General features: G+C 34.2%; 1 protein-coding gene across 4 annotated transcripts in view; it reads left to right on the top strand.

Annotated features, from left to right (window-relative positions):
* Positions 1-2,518: 2,518 nt before the first annotated feature.
* Positions 2,519-16,536, top strand: part of LOC145681022 (transmembrane protein 117-like) — a 483,227-nt gene continuing 469,209 nt past the window's right edge. For 3 of the 4 annotated variants that reach the window (XM_081752312.1, XM_081752315.1, XM_081752314.1), the window contains exon 1: positions 2,519-2,670. The gene's annotated coding sequence lies outside the window, so the exon portion shown is untranslated. The remainder of the gene's footprint in view (positions 2,671-16,536) is intronic. The other variant, XM_081752313.1, reaches the window with a different exon arrangement.

Here is a 16,536-nt window from a genome sequence, read left to right as displayed (position 1 = left end):
AGCAAAGCCGAAATTTTAGCGTCACGCTTAAAGCAATGCAATTTATTGCAGGAAAAAGTAAATATTTCAGTGTATCGGAATAGGGAGAAGATGTTCACTTCATTTTTTACTATGGAAGACACACTTGTGGCATGTACAGATGTAAATGGTCTCATGAGGGCACTTAAAATTAATTACGAACCTACGGAGTGGAGGCTCTTTATAGATTCGTCCAAGGTGAGTTTAAAGGCAGTGCTTTTACATATTGGAAATGAACTTCCTTCAATTCCTGTAGGTTACGCAGTTCATATGAAGGAATCTTATGAAAACTTGAAACGTTTACTTCAAGCCATTAAATATTACGATTTTCAGTGGCTCATTTGTGGTGACCTTAAAGTAATAGCACTGTTGCTAGGTATGCAGTTAGGGTATACAAAGTATTGTTGCTTTATATGTGAATGGGACAGTAGAGATCGTCGATCTCATTACCGCAAAAGTGATTGGAGTACCAGAGAAACTCTTCAGCCGGGAGTGAAAAATGTGCAGCATGAACCACTGGTAGATCGTAACCGAATTTTGCTTCCCCCTCTACATATTAAATTAGGTCTTATGAAAAGTTTTGTTAAGAGCATGAACCAAGAGGATGAGGCCTATAAGTGCCTAAGAGGACAATTCCCTCGATTAAGTGATGCCAAAGTTAAAGAGGGTGTTTTCATAGGGCCACAGATTAGGCAAGATCACAAGTTCGACGAAATTCTCCAAGGTGAGGAGAAAGCTGCGCGGGAAAGCTTGAAGAGTGTTTGTTCACAGTTCTTGGGAAGACACCGAGCAACAAATTACAAACAACTGGTAGCAAAGTTGTTATTGTGCTACGAAAATCTTGGTTGCAATATGTCTCTGAAACTCCACTTTCTTCATTCACATCTAGACTTCATTCCCGAAGATTGTGGAGCAGTAAGTGACGAACATGGTGAGCGTTTCCATCAAGATATTGCAGCCATGGAGAAGAGATATGAGGGAAAGTGGAGTTCTAACATATTGGCCGACTACTGTTTTACTATTGCAAGGGATGCTCCAGATGTAACCTACAAAAGGCAAGCCAAGCGAAGACGCTCAAAATAAAATAAACATAATCCTGCACAAGAGATCACTTGAAACTTTTGTCTACATTGCAGTGTAGTTCTTGCACAAAAAGGTATTTTAACATATTTTTCATGTTTTGATGTTAATACTGATTTTTATTACGGAATTGTTAATGTTTAACTTGACCACTTTATTTTCTGTATCGCTGTGAAACTGGTATTTGCGCAATTTTGAAAAAGGAAGTACAAGGGTATAGAAAGCTATAGGTTAGGGTACTTCTTAACTCCCCAGCTTATCACATCACAGTGAAATAGATAAAAAAAAGTGAAATGTAGGTTTTTACAAGGATTTTGCTTAAATGTTCTATAAATATTAATACATTTGTATATATACAGCTACTGTTGTACAAGGGCGTTTTTTTCACAACCTCAGCTAAGAAAATTCTTCTATTATCATTTCCTTTCATATTATGCTTAAATGAATGTAAAAATCGCAATTTCAAAGAATTTACATACTTTCGATCAAAATTTGTTGAACAGTGTTATCTTTTATCTATTTGAAGATATCACATAATTACTGTAAAATTAGCGGTATTTTAGTTTCGCCGGGATGAAGCCTCTTAAATTGTTTCTTTTGCCATCATCTTTCATCTCTCTGAGTTTTGCACAGGATCACGGAAATACACACACACACTCTCTCTCTTTCGCTATATATATATATATATATATATATATATATATATATATATATATATATATATATATATATATATATATATATACTATACCCTTCAAATATACCCTTCAAATGACTGTCCCACAATAATACGCTGGTTGAGTAAGACTTTAGCGTTGCTTTTAGCACCAAGATTATATGAAACGTGGATCTATAATTGAGGATGAAATCGGAATCACAGATATGCGTTCAATGATTCAAGGCTCTCCCCGGAAATGGAACCCGGGACCCATAGAGGGGTACAATAACAGAAATCACAATAATAATTATTAGGTAGTTGTACTAAATTTTCGAAAGCTATTTTGATATTTGAATAAGCTTTAAACTTTTTCAATATGACGGTTCAAGTATGAGATTAAGTTTTGACTTGAATTTAACTTATTCTAAAAGTCTGTTTACTCAACGTTTTTAAAGAGAGGAACTTCTACCAATAATAACCATCTCTCTTTCTTGAATGATATGGATGTATTTACACCCGTATTTGCTCTAAATGGTTCTCATTTTCATAGGCGAGGGAGAAAATTTCCCCATCATATATATATCTGACAAATGACATTGGCACTCATCCCTCCTGGTGTTGTAAAGTTCCTCTCTCTCTCCACCTAACACCATCTCGAACTCGACTTTAGAGCATGTAGTGAATACTAGCGACATCTGTTGACGTCTTTCCGCTACTCGGTGCACGCAGGCGCACGTTCATTTATTGAGGAGGGATCGTAGTAGAAAAATAGATGGCAGCATAGTATGTGGGGCTGATCAGTACTGTCATGGCGACCGGACAGTTGTGTTTGACAGTTCGATATCTTGCGTGAAATTCAAACAGTTTCGGCTTATTGTAGGAAATGAAGAAAGTTTATAGAAATTTGGACGAAGGTAAGTTTTTTGCTTTTCTTATTTTTCAAAATTATAATTTTTAAAATATGTCTATCACTTGTCACTGTTTCAAGAAGACAGTTATTAATTGTGATGGATATGAAATTAATACAAGAAATGTTTCTTTACTAAAAATAATGTTATCGTTTTTTGATAAACGAAACTCTTAGAAACGACACGTAATTATTATTTTTACAATTCAAGAACATGACCAAAAAACATTTCCGGAATATTCTTAGTTCAAAATCTTGTGCGTTCTGAAAGTCTGAAAGTAACAGTGTAGATTTCTAAGTCGTATTCATATTATGTTAATAGTACACGTTAAGATGTGCATTAAAACAAATAACTTGTTTCAGATTGTTTATCATAATTGATCAATTAATAATTATCTTATTTTCGCAGTAAGTTATTGATGTAAAAAAGTGACAAATCATTACACAAGTTAAAAGAAACTTAGAACTTAAACAACATACTTGGTAATGCAATTTGCTAACAACACACAGAAGTATGTACGTAAATATAATTACGTGCTTTATGAAGAAACGAGAGGTTTTAACCGAGTTTTATACGATATCAAGCAGTTTGCTTCGTTGACCCGTCTCCTACTTCAGCTGACAGACGGTCGGTCGTGTGTGTATACTCGGTTTGCTATCGATCTTTCGTTTAGTTACAATGCGCCAAAGATAAGGTAACTGAGGCTGTCTTTCATGTCCCATCCGTTATTATGGGTAACAATAGCAACAAACAAAACTATGTATAAATGAATACTTATCTCATATTTTAGATCTTCTTCAGTATATTTTCAGTACTTGTCTTAATCGAAATAAAATCTTTACTTCATTTAGAATTTCCAAACAGGAAATAAAAGTTTGTCAGACATAAACGTATACAAAGTGTAAAAATGCTAAAATAACTGTAATATATATATATATATATATTGTGGAAACATTTGAACCCTCTCTTCCCCCTCTTTCTTTTCATTAGGATGTCTATTTGATTCGAAATGAAATGATAAAATACCAGCTCAAGCTAAGTGTTAACTATGTTCAAAAATTCATTTCACACGATGCAGTCATTATATTTTTTTTTGTGAAAAAATTAAATCCTTCTTAAAATACACGTTTCCATAAATACTATAGTAGTGAAAAACCCACGTCAACACAACTGCTAACTATTGTCAAAAAATCACTTTAAACAGTTCAACCACATTCTTATTTCTGTCATTTTTCCGAACACAAATAGAACATCACAATAGAACAAGAACAAATAGAACATTAAATTGCACACTTTCTCTTCTGTAGAAACAGAATTTTCGAAAATGCTTGGACACGTTTCAACTTACGCCTAATAAGGAGTTTATATATATATATATATATATATATATATATATATATATATATATATATATATATATATATATATATATATATATATATATATATAATATCTGCCTAACTTGAAGAAGCTGATGAGATAATATATTTTTGACATAAATTTTGACTCCCTCCAGGATACGCATATTAATGAAACTGCCATTATAAAAACCCAGTTTCAGCCAAGTGTATGTCTCAAACTTTATTTTAAATGGAGAGACAGTTTAGATTTGCATAGCAGACAAACAAACATGAAGAGCTATATGTAAGATTTATTTTTGCTCGATTTCATCAAGAACATATTTTATACACTCCATTAAAAAAGCTTTTAATCCAATTTGAGTCTCAGTTAACAGTCTTGTCTGCTTCTTCCTGTGATATTACTAATTAATTACCTGAGTTACCCGCTCATTGCATCGGAAGAATAGGTTTATTTGAACTCCCTTGCCCTTTCGGAAACGCATTTGAATAACATTTTATCATAAAAAACTTATAATATGTTCTATTTTTGGGGGAAATTTTGCACCCCTTTATTCTCTTAGAATGCACTCTTTGATCAAAGCAGTGCTCCCCGCTGGAATAATGACTAGTGTGTGTACCTTTGATGCATGTAGTCCCGGGTTGGATTCCCAGTGGGAGATCACAAAATCTTAATTTCACAATTATTCATTTTTGCTAATGGTCCGTCTCCTTTAGCCTAAAGTACATAGCCGTGGGATGTTAAACTAAAAAATGTCATTCTATTTCATTTATGTTAATCGAAGTAACACTGTAGAAATCCATGGTTGAGATAGGTATTAACTCGTATATTCCCAACATTCGTTTCAAGGGGTTCAGTTATTTTCCTGTACAACAGACAACGTCGATTTCAATGTGATGAAAGTAATTACAGAAGTTGTCCCCTTCCCACCCTTAAAAACGGAATTTTCGAGTAATCATTTGTCTATTTATTGTTCTACTCGACTGAATTTCGGTTTAAATGCCAACGTTATCTTTTTATTTTTATTGATTCGGGTTTAGCGCCCCGTTCACCAACGAGGCTCTATGAGACTTGAGCCTCGCCGGAAATCGAACCCGAGCCTCCGGTGTAAGCTATCCACACAGTCAGAAGGAAGCTCTTAAATATAATTGGGACACCGAGAACTATGGATTCGACAGTAATCTCGTCATTTTGGACATTCTATTTGTCAGCCCTTCTTATTCCCTATACTGGTGAGAGTTAGACTTAAACGTCATTGTAAGCGTCAATATTCATCCAACAATCCCGAAAACTATGGATTTGACACTAATATCGATGTCATTTTTGATTATTTGTACATATGACTCCCATCTCCACCCCCCACTCGAAGCTGAAATGTGCATTTTCGCACGGGGATAATATGTTTATGGAACATTTGAACCTAGGGTTGTCATATTTCAAACATTAAAATCCGGAACACTATTAAATTACGAGAATCTTCGAAATGCTTAAAATGAAAATAAGTGTTATATACTAATTTACTTTCTTCCATTAGATAGAGTTGTTCAAGTATTACGTAATCACATTTTTAGTCATTTTAATAAACCTTCTCCTCTCTAGTTAAGCAAACGTAAGCAGATGATTTACCCCTCCCCCACCCTGGTAAGCATTTTTTTTTTAAATTTCTCAGGATTGTTATGTTTCGTAGCTTTCAGATTCTGTTTTAGCTCATTCAAGATATGATGTTTCCCTTCACACATTTTGTCTGTTCGTGTTGTATCCTTTTCTTTGAAAGAACGATTAATTCATTGGCAAGATGGCAAAATATTCCAGAAGCAAGATGCAGATTGAAACACAGTACTAAAGATAACAAAGAGATTGAGCAGTAAAACCTTTTATCTCTGGCCGAATGAAATGAATGCTTCATTCAATGTGAAAGTAGTTAAATCGTGAACTTAATTAAATCCATGTTTCATGTATTCAAATGTATTTTTTATACTTTCAAATTGTCATACTCAGAAGTTAAAGAGAATAATTATTTACCTAATCCTGTGAAAAAGATAACTATATTATTTCCTTCCTTTCTTCTTCGTTGAAATCCGGAATATTTAAGCGTCCCGAGAAATCTTTTCGAGACGCTGGGACTCAGATCTTGATTCCGTGACGGTTCCGGATTTTCCAGAACAAATGACAACTATATTTGAACCTTTTCCCCCGTCAGAACGCTCATTTCAATAAAAGTGTAATAATAGAAATCCATGAGTCACTCTACTTTTGGTATAAATTTTTAACCCCCTATCGTCTTAGGAAATACCTATCTCGAGGTGGATATTAACAAGGTTCTAAAATTTACTTTAACCTGTTCAACCGTTTTCCCGTGATGCGATCACAAAAAATATTAAACGTAACTTCAATTGCCCCTCTCAAGTATGCAACCACATCTGCCTCCACTTGCACGTTTGGTTGCATACCTACAGGTCTAGATTTATTTATTTTATTTTTGCGCGGAAGTAGTTTTCGTCACCTAGAGGTGTCTTACCTCCACAATTTTTTTTTTTCAGATTATAAGTCGTATATGCCAAGTTTGGTTGAAATTGCTTTAGGCGTTCCGAAGTTATCCTGAAGCATGCATACGTATAAACATTTTTAAATTTATAGATGATTTATTATTTTTTCTCTCCAGAAATCAATATTTGCAAATGTACTATTAACTATTTCTCTCTTTTTTTTCAATCCGTGGTTTGTAGAAAGTTTCTGATTGTTTTCACAACTCAAATATTACTTTCTCTCTTTCCCTCTTTCTCTCCTCTTTTTGTGTTTGTTTTTATTTTTAATGTCTAAACAGTTTTTCTCTAACTTAATTGTAGAAAATATTTCCATCATATTTGGTTTAAATTATTGCATTACTTGAAATTAGAGTTTGGTACATTTCCCACATTTGGTTTTTCGATTTTTAATGCTTTATTGATCTGGTCATGTTATTTATATTTTTCTATTTTCTCATCAAGCTTTTTATTTTTTATTTGTTATACTTGTAGGTCTACCATAATATCTATACCAATCACATATACTTCTTCTTTAACTTTGTCCATTATCGTTATATCTAGTGTATTATTGTTATTATTATTATTTTATTATTATTATTATTATTAGTAGTAGTAGTAATAGTGATAGTAATAGTAGTAGTAGTAGCATCAACAATCGTTGTGCGCAAGCCTTCGATCCTATAGTTTAAAATCGTTCTTATTTTTTCAAAAAAAAAAAAAAAACTATTACTTTACTTGTCCTAATAAAAAAACAGCAAAGCATGTTGATATTCATCATCATCACTAGCCATTTTGAAAGAATAAAGTTGAAACAATACAGTTTAAGTCGCAATTAAATCATCACAATAGTTTTAAATTTCCAAATTGCCTACACATTAGAGACAGGTTCAGGTTCAGGTAGACATGTACTGCATATAGTAACATAGTCTTGCCATCTATTAGCTTCACTAAGAGGAATTGGTATTACTCATAGATTGATATGGTTTTGTAAGATAAAATAAATTTTGTCAGTTATTATTGAAAACGAGGAGTGTTTTACTTCTGGTAAGACTGAAGGAAAGCTAGAAAGACCACAGTCTAGATAGCAGCTGCGAAATTCAGATTTTATTATTTTTATACCTTTGCCTTTCGAATATCCTATGTACGTCCAAAGGGTAATTTCATTGTTAGTAGTGAGAGAGTAGAGAAGGACACTGTGTCTTAGTAATATAACACTCGCCTCTGGTACGAAGGGTCCCTGCTTTGATCCCAGCCCGTGCGATTGATTGTTATAATTTAATGGGGACGTCAGCGAGACTGTCCTCGTCACAATGAAGACGACGGCTGACACATGCTACGTATTAAAAATTCAGAAAAAAAGTAAAGAATGTGTTAATTCTCATGTAAATTTTAAAAACTAAAGAGAACAATAAAAAGAAATGACAAGTAAAACAGATGTTCTGAAAAGGCTGAAGAATAAATAATAAAATATGAAAGAGGAATGTGGAGAAGAATGAAGAGAATTAGCTGGGTCGAGCGCAAAACGAATGAGAGGGTGTTAGAAATGATAGGGAGGAAAATAACAATTTTAAATATTATTGAGAAGAGGAAGAGAAACTGGCTGGAACATTAGCTAAGCAGGAACTGTATCATGAGGGGCGTGTTAGAGGGTATGGTGGCAGGTAAGAGAGGGAGGGTGCGAAGAAGACTACAATTAATGGACGATATCAAAACAGAAAAATCGCACGTGAAGACCAAGAGATTAGCGGAAGACCGTGGAGCATGGAGCCTTCTCAGTTGCAGCAAGTAACCTGCCAATAATTTCACAATACTTATGATGATGATGACGTACAACTAGAAAATAACTTTAAAAAATAGCAATAGTAGAAACACGTAACAGGATAGATTTATAAACAAAAACCTCACAGCGAATTAACTACTCCAATCTCACTAACAAATGTGAGAATACGTTCACTTAAGATCCCATTTTCCCCCAAAATCTCACTTAACATTTTTAAGCAGTCGTAAACGGTCCTTGAAGTCTGAGTATACTGGACATTCAATAAGAATGTGTCGAATACTCAATGGGACTATACATTCTTCACAATACGGACGGTCAGCACCAAGCACTAGATATGAATGTATGAGATGAATGTATATGACACGCAGTCAAGCAATAATCTCTTCTCCTCCTGTTCATGTGCGTTTATGTGGTATATCAGAGGTTTCTCCGGTTGCTCTCCGATTTCCATCCACGTTGTAATTTCACAAATTCTTTCAAAATCATTAATTACATTATTCACCCTCCCGCTTTAACCTAAAGACATAAATTTAACGTGGGACGTTAAATTAAGGATTTCATTTCATTCTTTCATTGTAATTATCGTTTGTAATAATAATAATAATAATAATAATAATAATAATAATAATAATAATAATAATAATAATAATAATAATAATAATAATAATAATAATAATAAAAGTAAAATGCTGTCGCGGCATGTTATTTGAGCTACTGCTCTAGTGAATAAGTACTAGGTTCGAATAGTAGTTAGAATGAGAATACTTGTTTTGCTAACAATATTTCCATAATGAGACACTAGGATTTGGATAATCATTTGGATATGTCATAATGGTAACTAATATAACTTTAGAAAATCATTTTTATTTTTGGTATTCAAAAGCATTCTTATTATTAATTTATTGGTTCAAAGCTGACCAGCTATGATTTGAGAAATTGAAGGTATGTGGTCAGCATATCATTAGTCTTATCGCCTTGTGTCGCTGATTTCGTTGTCCGTAATTGAAACAAGTGATTGGGACAGTCAGTGAACCAAACTCAGAAGCTTCTGGCATGCGAAGCTGAGGCTGAGCCAAGCAAAACAGAGCTTGTCCCATCAACAAATATAGTGATTTTATTCCTTTCACAATGAGCTAATTCCTACTGAAATTTCGTACAGACCTAGTCAGTAGTTACCGAGAAATAAAGTAGAATATACAAGCTGAGCACAGCCGTCCGTGACCGATGTAGACCATAAAAACTAGTGATCTTTATTCATTAGACGCTGAGCCACCAAATTTCGTTTAGATCCGGCCAGTAGTTACCGAGAGATAAAGTACCATGTACAAGGTGAGTCGAGCCTGTTTCTGACCGAGCTCGACCAGCAAATATGGCGATTTTTATTTCTTAAACGATGGCCTATTTGTTCACTAAATTTGATTTAGGTGTAGACAGTAATTACAGAGAAATAAAGTGCCACTTACAATTCAAGCCGACCCTGTCACTGGCTAGTTTGCTCACCAAATATAACGAACTTTATTCCTTAGATGATGGGCTACTTCCTTACCAAATTTAATTCAGATCCGGCAAGTAGTTTCTGAGAAATAAAGTACCACACAAACTCACACACACACACTAAAATAAACACTTCAGAAAGTTTATTAGCTCTCGAAGTATTTATTTTAGGTATTTTTTTTTCAGTTATTGATCGAAATTACTTAAGTTTTACTCAGAAACAGCAAATACAGGAAACAGTTGAGTATTTTTATCGATCGACGTAAAGAGAAGAAGAAAGCATGGTGATTACGAAAAGAAGTTGATTTCTAGATTTCAACGGATTTACAAGTTTCATGAGTTTAATCTTTTATCATACCTTTTTGCCAGCGACCCCCGTATAATTTCTGGTTTTCAATAAGCTTGTGTAGATTTTTAATATGTCTATTGCGGAGATCTCACGATATTAATCTATTTCTATAATAGTGCAATCCATTTCTTGTACATAGTGGATACAGTAACTTCCCTAAAAGCGAATGGATTAAAACCGACTTTGGCCAGTTCATTCATATTACAAATATCGAATCCGATACGCCGTATTGTTTCAAAATGGAGGCCATTTGAAAAGTTTAAAATTTCATAACTCCCTTAATTGTGGGTTATATACTAAAAATAAAGTGATTTCTAATTTTAGTTTTTAAAAAAAACTTTGACAGTTGTTAAAAATTTTATTGAGTATTTTAAATGACTTGATAATGTGCGTCACGAAGATTGAAGAGGACATTGCCGTACTAGAGAAATCACATCATGCTGCGAGGTATCTTATTAACTTTCAATTTTAATTGTATTTCAATATGCAGGTTTTGTTGCATTTGAATTTTTCTGGTATTTCAACATGCAGTTCTTATTAGTTTCATATTGTACCTCTTTCATTTAAATTGCTTTTTGAACAACTCTGCACCTGTTGAAAATGTTTAGTAGTCCTATATTAGTTGTTCTTAACAGTATGTATAAAAATATAAATATGCCTATCAGAACAAAATTCAAAATAATATTAAAAAATATATTCCGGTGTTAGATTCTAATTATATTTATCTCTTCCGCTTATCTTCGCGACTCCCTAGAGGTCGCGACCCACAGGTTGAGAAACCCTGGTCTAGAGGATACACCGTTCGACTTATCGAGCTTAAATTTTAAACTTAAAGGTTTTTATGTTATTCCCCGCCGAACCTTTTCCTACCCTAAAAATGAGGGTAGTTTACTGAAGGGTGAAAATAAGTAATTGCATTTTTTTTTTCGAAAACGACTCCAACGATTTTGTTTATATTTCAGAAATAATATTTTTTAGTTACCTCATATTGTGATATAAGTAATTTCTTTGTGAAAAATTGAGAAGAGATAGTGTGCTCTTGAAGTATTCTTTTTTCGGATGATTTTCTCCGAACTCCGACCGAAAAACCGACTCCCGAAATTTTGTTCATATTTTATAATCTATATATTTCATTATAACCTAACAATATAGCATAACTCGTTTGTCTTGGATGAATGTATGAGGGATAGCTTATTCTTAGGGTGAGTTTCATTTTCGGATAATTTTCTCAAAAACGACTAGGTGATTTTGCTCATATTTCAAATCTGATAATATGACATATATCTGATGTAACCTAACATGATTTTGCTCATATTTCAAATCTGATAATATGACATATATTTGATAATATGACATATATCTGATGTAACCTAACAATCTGATAATATGGCGTAACTCGTTTGTTGTGGAAAAATGAACAAGGGATAATTTATTCTTGGGGTGAGTCTTTTGAATGATTTTCTCAAGAACCACTCACGTGATTTTGAAATGAAAAACGAAATCTTCAGTTTTACATCCCACGATTATACTGGCTAGTCTAAACGAGACGGTGATGATGAGAAATGAATGAAATCGTGGAATGAAGAAACCGGGAGAATCCCGAGAAAACCCACGCACACGATGTTTGTCCACCACAAAGCTCATTTAGTGTGATCTGGGATCGAACCCATGCACCAGAGATGGACTCTCTACCACTGAGCCACTGCTGCCCTTTTGCGCTATTTTGTTCACATTTCATAAATATTTCATTAATATTCGTATAATCTTGCATAAATTACTTTCGTCAGAATAATTCCAAGGGTGGCCCCGCGTAGCGTAGTTGCTAACGTTCTCGCCTTCGGTGCGAGCGGTCCCAGGTTCGATTCGCGGTGGGGGCACTCGGCCGAAAAAGTGTAAAACGCTTTTTCAGGCCAGCCACCCTGAATGAGGTTTTCCTGGGTTTTCCTCATTCACACCAGGCAAATACTAGGATGGTACCTTCCATACAGGTTCCAGGCCGCTTCCTTCCTTCCTTCCCTTACCTCGGATAGTGTGATCGCCGAGGGAAGTCATCCCTCACACGTGACGAGCTAAATGCCGGAAGCCCAGAAATCTAAATCCTAATTCTAATTCCAAGAGTTAGTTTACTCTTGAAGTTGAGTTCCTTTTGAGTTCTGTAAAATACAACTCATGCAATTTTTTGCTATTTCACTATTAAGCCTAACATATGACAAATAATTTTCTTATGGAAAAATTTACAAGGGATAGTTTAGTTTTGGTGGTGATTTTCTCTTGGCTTTTTTTTTTTTTTTTTTTTTTTTTTTTTTTTGAGAAGACCTTATAATTTGGATCGTATTTTACTACAAAATGTTTCGTTAATAACTGAACTGTAACATGACTAAGTTTAAGGATTTGGAGCGAGAAAGTTTAGTGTGGTGGCCTGTGTCTTTTATGTTCTATTTCTCTGTGAATTCTGCGCTTACCTTCAGATACTAAAATAAATAAATAAATAAATAAATGGGACTTTTAGATGAATTGAAATGGTAGAATTTCAAGTTGAAATTGATGAGAACCATAGTTTTACACAAAATAAGGAAATTTATATCTTGGTTCTGTATTCTAACATCTGCAAAAGTGTTACATATTCATCAATGGCTGCCCTTGGGCAAAGTGTGTGATGTTTACATCACTAATATGACACTTAATACGGTAGAGAAAGTATCTTTAATCAAGGCAATGGACATTTTACTTCAAAATTTGAGGTAAATTTTGTTTGATTTCTATCCAGATCTCGATATTGCTGACTTAACACCTAAGAGATAAATAACAATTTCACATGGGAAAATGGATTATATCACATGTGTAAAATATTCAAAATACTCAATGAATTCCACTTACGTTCTATTTATCGGAAGATTTCTGAACTATGCCGAAATCAAGGAAGCTTGTGAATTACTGTCTTCATTAACCATTTTAAACCGTTCGGGATATTTGCTATGCCAAACACACATATCATTAATTGACTTGAGTTCATTTTAACGTTCCTTTCAGCAGTGAGGCTATATGGGACGGGACCTACTGATTAGCGTGGAAGCCGAACCACATGAGCTTCCTCCGGGAATCGTACCCGGGGCTCCCAACCCAAAGGTGCACACGCTAACCGCTTAGTCACGGAGGAGCTCGCATATCACCAATTGTCCTCCCCTGAAAACTATATGCTTATGCTTACTTCGAAGTGATTTTTTAAATATCATGTCTAGGGGTGTAACACTATAACGAAATGTATTGTCTGTCCTTTGCGTTCGAAGATATAAAGGGGTAAAACTTAGTCTTGAGTCGAAGCCACGCTAATTGTTGGAGCATAGCAATATTTTCTTCTATACTTAGCAACAACAGAAGGAAAAAAGCTTATCAGTACTGTTATTTGGTACTTTAGGTTCCCAATTCATGGACATATACGTATAAATAAAACATAAGGATACTTACAGTTGAGGTCGGTCCAGAGGAAGCCAAATTTTCAAAAAATATATATTTGGAGGAGAATTTCTGTATTATCCAAAATTTCCTTTTAAAAAAAAAAAAGATTATGAACATATACTCATGGTACCATTTGAAAGCTTATTTCATTCTGAATAACTGTATGAATGACGTATGAACCATGATGCCCGGATGAATAAGAAATTTTTATTTTATATCCTACTTTTTCCTTATTTATGTATGGAATTTGGTATTCTCAAACAGGATTGAGAAATATTTTTCCCTTTTAATTATTCTAAATATTGCAATGAAACTTTGTCCATGCACTATATTTATTTATATATAATATATAGGTTCTGTATATATTTTTTGAGGTACATTATATACTTTTAGTCGGGTACCCGTAATCAAATTTGCTCTACTGGCGCCAGATTGTTAAAAAGAGATTTTTGGAGAGAAATTTCAGTATCTTACCCTACATTTTCTTTTCCTTGTATATTATGCATACATGCGTAGGATACCATTTAAAACACTGTTTCATTCTAAGGGGGACGACGTATAAACTATAATACTCAGATGAACATTACTGAAGGAGTAGCCACCTAACTGAAAGTCAAAATTTTCCTGAAAATACACGGGTTATAAGGATTACAGTATTTCATTTCTCATTTCTCAGCTTACTTGGAAAACAGGACACGTGAGACAGGGCATATCAGTTCTTGGTCAAATTCTGTCGGTTTCTTCCCCATGGGACACAAGAATCGAATGACACTACGCACTTCAGCTTTTGTGTAATGTCCCAGTTCACTAGTTTGTCACCGGAAGAAACAACGTGCTGCGCTCTAGTGGCTGTCAGGCGTATTAAACCTTGACACTTACACTTTGACAGTTGTTTACGCATTGTAACTACACACACATTCAATTCACTGGATTGTACAGTCAAATTCATCTTACTTCTTTGATTTTCTCTTGTACGTTAATGGTTGACATGACTGGGAGTTGTCCAGTTAAAATTGAAAAATACGTTGGCCCAACGTATTTTGAAAACTTGGCCAAGCAACGACTTGCCATCATTTATAAAACAGTTTCGGCTTCGATGTCCAATCATGATTTTATTCCTTTCGTAGCAATTATGTCTGCAAATGCTCGGCCAAACGTGCAGTCACAATGTAAGGTCAACACTGGGAGTTTGCTAACCTAGTGTTCCCCAAGCGGTGGGTAGTGAGACGTGGTTGTCTCAAAATTATAGAATTTAAAAATCATGAAACATCTATAATTAGAGCAAATCAATTTTAGGGCAATCAACGCCTCCAGTAACAACAGTGCTCAGAATTACATACTAGAAACTTTCAGGCTTACAATATTGTTAATTATATTAGTATTAACCGCTCAAGCTGGTTCGACGTACACATGTACGGATCCTCATAGTGCTTCTAGAGGCGGTTCGACGTACACGTATACGTCCTATGTAGTAGTGACAAATTGATTATATTCTGACATCTGTTGTTTTTTCTATATGAACGAGACGAATGCAACTGACTGCAATGTGCTGCCATCTGTTGGCTTTTCTTATTATTATATGAAATTATGTTCAATTTTGTGACATTATGTGCAAATTGCTGTTGTGTTTGTTTAAAATTACTGTCTCTCGCAGCGGATGATGGCTTTTTAACTCCCGGCTTGAGGGGTTAATAAAAATCGAATCAATGTATTACGATGTTGTGGGCGCTAAATGAATAAGTTGTCTACTGAAACTTGAATGTTCTAAAAATGTACTGGAAATTATTGCGTAATACTGTATAAATATAAAAGTCCTCTTTGAGACCCTAAAAGATTTCAACCCAGTCATCTGAGTGTAAGTGGTGATAGAGATAACTGGCCAATCACTGAAAAATTAGCTAGTTTGAGAAAGAAAATGGAATAGTGTTTATAGGACATTCAATTATTTTGACCGAAAAAGGCGACCGACAGGCATTAGTGGAGAAATAACGTCCAGAAAAACACTTATTGTTCCGTTTTTTCGACTTTAACCTATAACTAACCCACTTATTTTTGTAGTGAATACCTTTCATTGAAATATTGAAGAAGATTTTGCTTTTATTAACAAAATTTACCGGATGTTAAATATCACATCATATAGTCGTATATGGGACTCACATTGTTTTCAGTTTATCGTAGTATATTGGATTTTTTTAAAAACACGACATTGGAAATACTAGAAATATACTTGAAATATCTTCCAAGTCAACTCCAGTAGATATCCTGATGAAGTGTGACGTCAGTCAAAAATGTTAGGAACCACTGGGTTAATCTACCGTTTCCCATTCTTGGCTTTATTATATATGCTGCCACGGTTGTTTATGTAGCCCACAATCAAATTCAAACATATCATTGAATACAGCCAAAGTGGCAATTAAAATTTTCTTTGCAATACCTAATCGAAGACGTAACCTTCCCGTGTTACTTAATACATAACAAATTAAGCTTTATATATTATAAGGAAATTTTAGTAGAAACTAGATTGGCTGGATTCATTTTTGCAATAGAAACACGGATAATCAATAACATTAAAATTTGCTTTCATGAATATTAAACAATGCTATTGTACTAGTTACTAATAACATTTCTCCTGTATATTGATTTTGGTTTTTTAAATTAAGACAGGTTAATTGTGTCGTCACCCGGGTATTGATAACAATTGTTAGAGCGAATCATTTTCAGAACAGCTCTGTCAATCACGGAGAAGCAGGAACCCATACAAATCACGAGCAGCCACAAAAATAAAAATGTACAACGTTTCGTGATGTCGAGCAGATAATTTTAGCAGCTAATTAAAATGTTGCTTCTGACACCGCTCTACAGCTTCAGTTTCAGTGATGTTGACACGTTGTGTGTGTGTATTCACTTCT

The sequence above is a fragment of the Thermobia domestica genome, chromosome 3 (genome assembly GCF_964235325.1).
Source record: "Thermobia domestica chromosome 3, izTheDome1.hap1.1, whole genome shotgun sequence".
NCBI classification, from domain to species: Eukaryota; Metazoa; Arthropoda; class Insecta; order Zygentoma; family Lepismatidae; genus Thermobia; species Thermobia domestica.
Note: the sequence above shows the minus strand (reverse complement) of the source record. Positions and strands in the feature narration are given on the sequence as shown.